General features: G+C 36.4%; 1 non-coding gene across 1 annotated transcript; it reads right to left on the reverse strand.

The window, feature by feature from the left end:
* Window positions 1–6,123: 6,123 nt before the first annotated feature.
* Window positions 6,124–6,308, reverse strand: LOC117285405. The gene has a single exon (XR_004516452.1). It is a non-coding gene; the product is annotated as a U2 spliceosomal RNA (small nuclear RNA).
* Between the last annotated feature and the right edge of the window lie 3,502 nt (window positions 6,309–9,810).

Consider the following 9,810-nt stretch of genomic DNA (forward strand, 5'->3'; position numbering starts at 1 on the left):
ATGACTAGAAGAGTATGAAATTCCCAACACATAAGAACATTTAAAGTTTGAAGAGCTGGAATTTCTTGTTACCCTGATTTGATTATTATGGTATCAAATTAACATACTGTGCCCCATAAAGCTATACAAACATTATGTCTCAGTAAAGAATAGGACAAAATACACCAAAAATTAAAACATGAAACTATAAAAATGGGAGGAAAAATATAAATATAGGTGAATAATTTTATACTCAGTATGCACAAAAGTCTTTATAGTATGCTACCAAAGGAAGATCCATGCAGCAAAAGATTCTACATAAAAGGAAAACCTTTGTATTGTCATAAAATCCCATAAGTCATGTCAGAAGTAAAATTAAGACTGGAGGAATATACTTAAGATATATGTGATATTTTACATTCTACAATCATTCAATGAAGAAAAAGTAGAAAAAACAACCTTATTACAATCACACAAGTAACATAATTTTTTAGATGATACATTCACAAATATAAACAACAAAATTTACAACTTCTCTCCTATCAGATTGTCAAAAGTATATAAGAAGTACAACATCCAGGGACAACAAGCATATAGGAAAATTGGTTCTCATGTAAGATTACTGGGACAATAATAATTGTTACTATCTTTGTGAAGGAGACTTAGTTAATATGTACAACAAAATCTTCAAAATAGACATATGCAATGGTCCAGCAATCTCATTTCTAGAAAGTTATATGAATTTATTCTAGAAAAGTATATAAAACTATAAGTCAATATGTGTGAAACATTTATTGTGGCACTGTATATAATATTAAAAATTAAAACAATCTAAATGTTTAATCAAGCAAGCATGGTTAAGTGTATTTCAATGCACCCATACGGTAGAATGTCATGCTGTTGATAAAAATCAGGATCTGAATATAATTTTGCTGATACAGAAAGCTTTTTATGCTATGCTGCTAAGTGAAAACATTCTCAAGCACATTACATGATTTCTATAACTTATTTTTAAAAGCACATTTTACAATAATTTATAAGTTTTTTAAAGTATACACACCCAGAGTTATGATTTGGATTGCTAATGTCTCCCAAAGACTCATATACTATAGGTTTGGTCCCCAGCCTGTGGGACTATTGGAAAAGGGTGGAACCTTTGAGAGATGGGCCTAGTGGAAGGAAATTACATTACTGGGGCTGTGTTCTTAAGAGGCAATTGAGGCCAACCACAGCCTCTTCCCTTCTCTTTTTGCTTCCTGGCCACCTTGAGGTGAATAGATCTTCTCTACCATGGGCTCCTGTCATGACTGCCATGTTGCCATAGACGCAAAGCAAGGGACCAAGTGGTCATGGGTTGAAATTGACGAAAACCAGGGGTCCATGAGCCGAAAATAAAACCTTTCCCCCCATGATTTTCTCAGGTATTTTGACCAGGAATGAAAAGATACCCACCTGACACACACACACATTGTGGAAGGGAAGTAAATTAGAGTTGATAAGTTTCCCACTGGGGTGGCACTAATGGTGCTGGTGAATCTTGGACTACCTTAACTCCAACCTGAGGCCTCTAAAAGTTCAGTGCCCTCCCCTGAGGTTTCTTTCATGTTTCTGTCTCTGCACTTTTGTGCCTTTGTGTGCTACTCTTGTTTCATCTCATAAAATCCAGATGTAAAGTCAATTCTTTCACAATAAGTCCATTCCCAGCCAGCCTTTGGAGAGTTTTGCTGACTTTATTGAAAGTCTAAAGAGCATGGTGGAACTCACACTCCCACCAACTTGATAGCTTTTTTTTTTTTCAGTCTTTTTTCACTGATTTCTGTAAGCTTTGACTCCAACCAACATTTGGCCTTGAGAGGGAAGTAAACAGAATAAGATTTTCTCTTTACCTTGTTTCACCTGGCTATTTTAAAAGTCCAGAAAGCTAATATTCAGACGTTAACAGTGATTATCTTCACACAGTGAAAGCCCAAGTGACTTTCATGTTCTTCTTCATACTTTTCTGAATTTTCCGGATTTTATTTTTTTTACAAGCAGATACTACTATTACAAGAGGAAAAATAAAACTATTGCAGTTTTTAAAGAATAGAGACTTAGTACTGATGACAAAGTAAAATTTCTCGGATCTTTCCAGACTCATACTGTTGAGGTTTAGCCGCTTCAAATTCACTTCCGATTGTTTGAGGAGTCTGCAGAGGGTGTCTCCCATGTACTCTAACAGCAGCTTTCTGGCCTCTACATGGGGTCCCATCCTGCTTCTCCTGTGTTGATATCCTTACTGGTGCCCAAGGAGGTACCCACACATCTACTGTGAGTAGTTATTCACCAGCATCACAGGCAAGGTGCTGGAGATCCCATGAGGCTAACTGATGTCCTCTAAACTCATCTGCTACTGAGTTCCTTCCTGCAGTTACCCCAAAGGACACTGCTACCTTTTGAAGCTGGCAGTGATGTCCTTTCCCCTTCCTCTGACTTTGATGCAAAAGGAAAATGAAACATAAACGAGAATTAATTTTCCATGCCAGTCCCTTAGATTTCCCTCCTTCTAATGTCAAAGAACAATAGACTCCTATATTCCTGCCTTGTGGAAATTTCACTACAAGGCTCCATCATGAGGCTTTCTGGAGCCCAGATAGCAGCTGGCCCACCCACACAGAAATCACATCTGCTTGTTTAGTGGAGTGGTGGGGGACCAGACAGAAGTACCACAAGTAAATCTTAGGGCAGCTGCTCTGCCAGTCCAAGTCCATTGGAGAATGTGCGCAGAAATATCCTGATTGCCCCTAGAGCACAATCTTGCTAGGAAGGGTCAGCCCCTTACAGTGGAAACTGGACCTGGAAACACCCCTGAGAACATAAATTACAGCCTTCTATCATGCCTTTTGGATAACCCAACCTTAGAACGGCAAACACAGGAAATCTGAGACCAAGTCTCAAAGGGCCAGTGAACCCTAAGGGCTACATGGGATACATACCAAAAGAAAACTTTAGAACTTCAGGAACTGTGGTAAACTCTCTGGCCATAGGCTGGTTCTGGCATGCAAGTGTATTTTGTTCATGCTGTTCATTTATTAACCTGCAAGAGTATAAAATGCTTTATATTAATTACCAATTTCTTATTTTATTTTTTAAGTAACACAAGTAGAAATTAATAAAGAAAATATAAAAAACCAGTTCTATTAATAAAGACAAAATTTCATAACAAAATAATTGGAAAATAACATTTTTTAATACACTATATCATAATCTTAAAAGAATAGCCAAAATACTACTCATAGTGCAAGTGATAGACAAAAAAAAAAGACTCTTTCTTACGGAGAACAAACAAATAAAAGGACAAAACTTTCTTTTCAATGAACAAAAAGAAACTAGTAGTATAAATGAAACAAATTAGCATATATCTTAAAATATCTTTGAGACAATGGAGTAGATAATTTGAAAGATTATTGGAACATCTTCCTACACCATCTATATAGTTTCTGAACTAAGAGAATCATGTAATAAATTTGTGAATCTAACATTTCATTTGTGTTTTTAAGTTGCATCTGCTTGCTATGAATATCTTAAATTTATCTTTCTTTATGACAGAATAGTAGCCCATTGTGTGTAAATGCCTTATTTTCTTTATGCATTCATATGTTCATGGATGTATGCAGGTTTCTAAGATCTAGCTATTATAAATTGTGCTGCTGTAAACAAAGGTCTTTATGTAGCCCTGTAATATGATGACTTCCAACACTTTTGGGAAGATGAAGAGGGCCTGAGTCAAATGGAACTTCTATTTTTAGTATTTTGAGGGCACTTCACATTGATTTCCATGGTGGTCATGATAGTTTACGTTCACACCTACAATGTAAAAGAGTTCATTTTTTTCCTCACATCCTTGCCTGCATTTGTTATTATTTAATTTTTTGATGATGGCCATTTTTGGGGGATAAGATGGTATCTTAATGTAGTTTTAACTTGCATTCCTCTAATGGACAGTGGGGCTGAACATGTTTTCATGTGTTTGTTTATAGGCCATTTGTACTACTTCTCTTCTTCCTCCTTCTCCTTCTCCTTTTATTTTGGGGAGAGTCCAATTTTTTGAGTTCTTGATATATTCTAGATATTAATCCTCTGTCTAAGGAATAGCTGGAAAATTTTTTCCCATTATGTATGTTATCTCTTCACTCTCTTGATATTTTCATTTGTTTTTCAGAAGCTTTTTAATGCTATATGTTCCCATTTATTGATTATTGATATTATTTCTTATGCCACTGGGGTTCTGTGTGGAAATTTCTAGCTTATGTCTAAGTCTTAAAGAGTTTTATTTTGGTTCTATTTTGGCTTTCCACAGAGGGAGTGTTTCTATTTTAGCACTTAGATCTTGGATCCATTTTATTTTAGTTTAGTATATCATGAAATATATTAGTCTAGATGCAACCTTCTGCACGTGGATGATCAATTTTCCCAGCACCATTTATTAAAGAGGCTTAGTCAGTACCAAAGGACTGGATGCTAGGCCAAACAGACACTGACATCTCATCTGTGGGTGCAGAAGCAAGGTGCAATCCCAGACCTTCAGTCTACCCAGAACAAGTCTAGGGGACACTGAGGTGAAGGAAATCAGAAGCCACACACCTGAATTTTTTCAAATAGTAGCTGCAAAAGTAAAAAAACAGATGAATGGGGCTACAGAAAAAAAAATCAAACCAGAAATGATTGCTCAGGTCTACTTGATTAGGAATCTAGACTAGACACACATTTTTTTTTAATTTAGGAGCTTAGAAAAATGATGGAAACCTTGAATGCCCAACATAGGAAAGAAATGGAATCTGTGAAACAGATTCAAACAGATATCCAACTTAATGGAATGCTTTGAAAGCAGTCTTATGAGAGAAATACATAACAGTGGATTTTCACATCAGAAAAACAGAGCAAACTCAAATCTACAACCTAATTTGAACCTCAAAGTTCTATAAAAAGAAGAACAAGTCAAGACCAAAGCTTGTATAGAGAGGAAATTACAAAGATCAGTGCAGAAATTAATGCGATCAAGACTAAGAAAAAAAAAAAACAAATAATTCATGAATCAGAGTTGATTCTTTGAAAGATTAAATAAAATTGACAAACCCTTAGCTAACTTCATCAAAAAAATAAAAAACTCAAATTCATACAGTTAGGAATGAAAAGGGTACAATCACAACAGATCTTACAGGAATCCAGATCATCGATAAGTCAAAAACCTGCATTCAAATAAGATGGAAAACACAGAAGAAATGGACAGATCCCTAGATGCATGTGAACTTACCAAAGCTGAATCAAGAACATATACAAATTTTAAATAAACCAATATCACTCAATGATATTGAAGATGTAATTAAAAACCTACCAACAAAGAAAATCTCAGTCCTAAAGTATTCACTGCTAAATTTTACAAGAAATTTAGAAATTTAATGCTACTACTCCTCAAACTCTTTAATGAAGTTGAAAGGAAAGCATTACTTGCAAACCCATTCCTCAAGGCAAACATTACCTTTATACCAAAACCAAAAAAGGATTCAATAATAAAAGAGAACTACAGGCCAATCTCCCTAATAACCAGTGATGAAAAAATCCTCAATAAGATACTGGCAAACAGAATGCAGCAAATCATAAAGAAGATTATACACCTTGACCAAGTAGGATTCATCCCACAGATGCAGAGATGGTTCAATATGTAAAAATCAATAAATTAATAAACTATATAAATAGAACTGAGAACAAAAAAACCACATGATCATCTGTCTTAGTTACTTTTCTCCTTGCTAAGACAAAGTACCCAACACCCAAAGTTAAAGGGAAAAAGATTTATTTAGCTCACCGGTTGTAGAAGTTTCAGTCCATAATCAGCTGGGTCCAAGGCATGGTGGCATGACAGATGCCCATGGCAGAGGAAAAAGAGTTCATGATGGGCAGAAGGTAGAAAAAAACAAGGGACAACCACAGCTCTTTCTATCCTTCATATCTTATCCAGGCTACCCACCTTAAGGTCAGGTAGGACTCACACCCTTACTCCTAGTGCCTTAGATCTTAGTTTTGTACTATGAATAGATCCGAGCATCACATACTAGCCACCTCTGAAAAAGCCCCACCTATGAAGCTTTGGAGGAACATCTACATATAAGCCATAACACCATCTCAGTAGTTCCAGAAAAACCAACCGACGAAGTCTAACACTCATTCATGATAAACCCCTACAGAAAATTGGAATATATAGTCTTTATCACAATCTGATAAAGGCCATCCATGACAAACTGGTGGCCTACATCATAATACACTTGATCTTAGCCAAAAGGCTGAGAAGCAATTGCCAATATCATAACAAATGGTCAAAAACTAAAATCTTTCATTCTAAAATCAGAAACAAGACAAGGATGTCAACCATCACCTCTGTTATTATATATAGTTCTGGAAACATTAGGCAGAGCAAATTAGACAAGAGAAAAAAATAAAAGGAGTAAGGATAAGAAAAGAAGTTAAATTATCATTATTTGCAGATGACAAGATACTCCACATAGAAGACCCAAAAAATTCTAGCAAAGGGCTTCTAGATTTAATAATCAAATTCACCAGTGTAGCTGAATACAAAGAAAACAGTCAGAAATCAATAGCATCGCAATACACAAATAACAAAGTTACTGAGAGAGAAATTATGAAAACTACACCCTTCACAATAGCATCAGAAAAAAATGAAATACTTAAAAATCAGTCCAACAAAGCAAGTAAAAAACCTTTGCAATGAAAACTACAGTACTATGAAAAAAGAGATCAAAGAGGTGTCAGAAAATGAAAAGATATCCCCTGTTCTTGGGTAGTAAAAAACAATATAGTGAAAATGGCCATACTTTCAAAATTACTATGCAAATGGAATGCAATCCTGATCAAAATACCAATAGCATATCTCACAGAATTAGAGAAGACAATCATAAAATTCACCTCAAACCAGAAGAGACAGAATTGCAAAAGCAATTTTGGGCAACAAAGGCATGGCAGGGGGCATCACAATCCCTGACTTTAAATTATACTACAAAGCTACTATGACAAAAATTGCATGTTACTGGCAAAAACAAAACAAAAACAGATCTGTGGATCAATGGAACAGATAAGATACAGAAACAACTCCAAACGTGCTCATTAAAGACCTTTGCACAGCAAAAGAAACCACCAACCAAGTGAAGAGCAAACCAACAGTACAGGCAAATTCTTTTTTGCCAGCTGTTCCTCAACAGACTAACATCTAGAATATATGAAGAATTAAAAAAAAATCATACAACCCAAATTTAAAGACCCAGTCCAAAAATGGGCTTCTGAAATGAATAGACGCTTCTCAAATGAAGAAGTAGAAATGGTAAATAAATGTATGAAAAAATGTTCAACATCACTAGTCATTTGAGAGTATGAAAAATAAAACAGCACTGAAATTTCATCTCATCCCAGAAAGAATGGCTATCAAGAAATCAACCAGTAACAAATGCTGGTGGGGCTGTGGGGAGAAAATAATTCTTACTGTTGGTGGAAGTGTAAACTGGTGCAACCACTGTGAAAATCAGTGTGGAGATTCCTCAAAAATCTATAACTAGTGGTTCCTTTCAACCCAGCTATTCTCCTTCTTGGTATCATCCCAAAAGAATTAAAAGCATCATACCACAGTGGATTATGTATACTCCTGTGTTTAATAGCTAAATAATAGCTAAATCTTGGAAATGTCTCACATGTCCATCAAGTGATGAATGGCTAAAAAAAAAGTGGGGGTTTTATACATGAAATCTTACTCTGCCTTGAAGAAAGATAGGCACCTTGAGACTGTACTCTTCAGTGAAATAAATTGGACACATATGTTTAAATATTGCATTGTTTCTCAGGTGTGAGAGTGCAAATAAGGATCAAAAATTATAATAGATATTATGAAATGGGAAGAAAATGTTCACTAGAAAAAGGGAAAAAGACGGGGTGAAAAGAAGAAAGGGAAAAGTAAAAAATGGAAACAAAAATTTTGTAAATAAGGTAGGGAAGCAGGTTTGAAGAGAGGAGAGGGGACTGGAAAAAAGAAGAGTCAAGATATATCATGTACAGGCACAAATTCCCTATGATGAATGTTTCACTATGTATATCCAAAATGTATTAATAAAATGAATTTTTAGACAAAGAAGCTACCTTTTCTCTAGCGAATATTTTTGGTTCCTTTGTCAAAGACCAAATAGGTGAATGTGCCTGGGGTTTTTCTGCCTTTTGTGTTCTGCTCCATTGATCCACATTCCTGTTTTTCTGCTGGTACCATGCTGTTTAACCACTATAGCTTTTATAGGATAACTTCAAATGTGGGATTGTGATGCCTTTTGCTTTGCTTTTTTACACGTGATTGTTTTAGCTATTCTGGGTCTCTTCTTTTCCCTATGAATCTTAGTATTATTTTTTCTAGTTCTATGGGAAATGCTAGTGGTATTCAGATTGAGAATGCATTTAGTCAGTATACAAATTTTGGAAGGATAGTCATTTTAATAATATTGGTTCTCCCTATCCAGGAACAGGGGATATATTTCCATTTTCTGATGTTTTCCTGAATTTCCTTTTCCAAAGTGATATAAATTTTATTGTAGGCTTCTAGTTTTCTAGTTCCCTTGGTATCACATCAGAGGTATGTCCTGACAGGGATCTGATGAGACCTCCAACTCTCTCTCTCTCTCTCTCTCTCTCACATACATTTTCCCTTTTCAAAAATGGAAATGAATGGACTCATCATTTTGGCTTCTAAATAATCCTTGATTGAGCTCTTCAGCTGCCTGCCTGCCTGAGATCACCCAGTGGGTGCGCGATCTCCTGGACTGCACGACAACAGACACAGCAAGGACCCAAAGACCCCGGAGAGGGTCTCTTCAGCTGCCTGCCTGCCTGAGATCACCCGGCGGGTGAGCGACCTCCTGGACTGCACGACAACAGACCCAGTAAGGAAGGTAGCCGCGCGGGTGCCCTCCCCCACCATTCTCAAACCTCCTGATTGGGCCAGTCTTTAGACCAACTCTGCAGAGGCATAGGTTCTCATGAAGGGTAGTTTTCTGAGTTCCCAACTTTGAACATCTTTAAAGAAAGGGCAGGGGAAACCTGTAATAGAACTGAGTGGAGTTCAACCCTGAGGGTAGGGAAACTCAAGTTAGGCCTTGTAGACTGTGTTCAGTCTCAGTTGTGGGGAACTGCCATTGGCTAGCTGAGACCAGGGGATTCGGTTCTGCATATGGCTGTACATGTGGTATAATATGAGAACAGAGACAGTCTGAAAGAGGCCCTTCAAATTCTTTTCTTTCTCTCTCTCTCTTTTTTCTTTTCCTCATTTCACGCTAAAATTTCTTTCTTTTTCCTGTCCTCTCTCTCCAACTCAGTCTCTTGCTCCACCATATTGTCCCTCATCTCCCTTTTTATTCCAGCTCCGGTCCTAACTCAGACTTCTTCTTTTATTATTTTTGTTTTTAGAAGGGGTTTCTCTTTATGTTCTTTTCTCCATTATTTTACATCACTCATGGCTCTGTACCTTTAAAGGAAGGCAAGCGCCTGTTATTGTTAAGGGGATATATTCTTGTCCTTATTCCTGTACTCTCTCTATCCCCCCTGAAGTTAATAGCTTTGTAAAGATAGTAAGGTAATTCTACAACCTCTGGATTCACTTCAAACCTGCTCTAATTCTTTCACTTATCTAATCCTCTCATTCTAAGTCTAACCCCCCATCCTAAATGGTAAAGATGCTATATTGAAAAGCATATTCACTGCAAACATACTATGTGCTGCTTCTTGAAATTAATTTAATTCACATGAGTTAAA

Source organism: Fukomys damarensis, unplaced genomic scaffold, assembly GCF_012274545.1.
Source record: "Fukomys damarensis isolate Sample0158 unplaced genomic scaffold, DMR_v1.0_HiC HiC_scaffold_9, whole genome shotgun sequence".
In the NCBI taxonomy this organism is placed as follows: domain Eukaryota; kingdom Metazoa; phylum Chordata; class Mammalia; order Rodentia; family Bathyergidae; genus Fukomys; species Fukomys damarensis.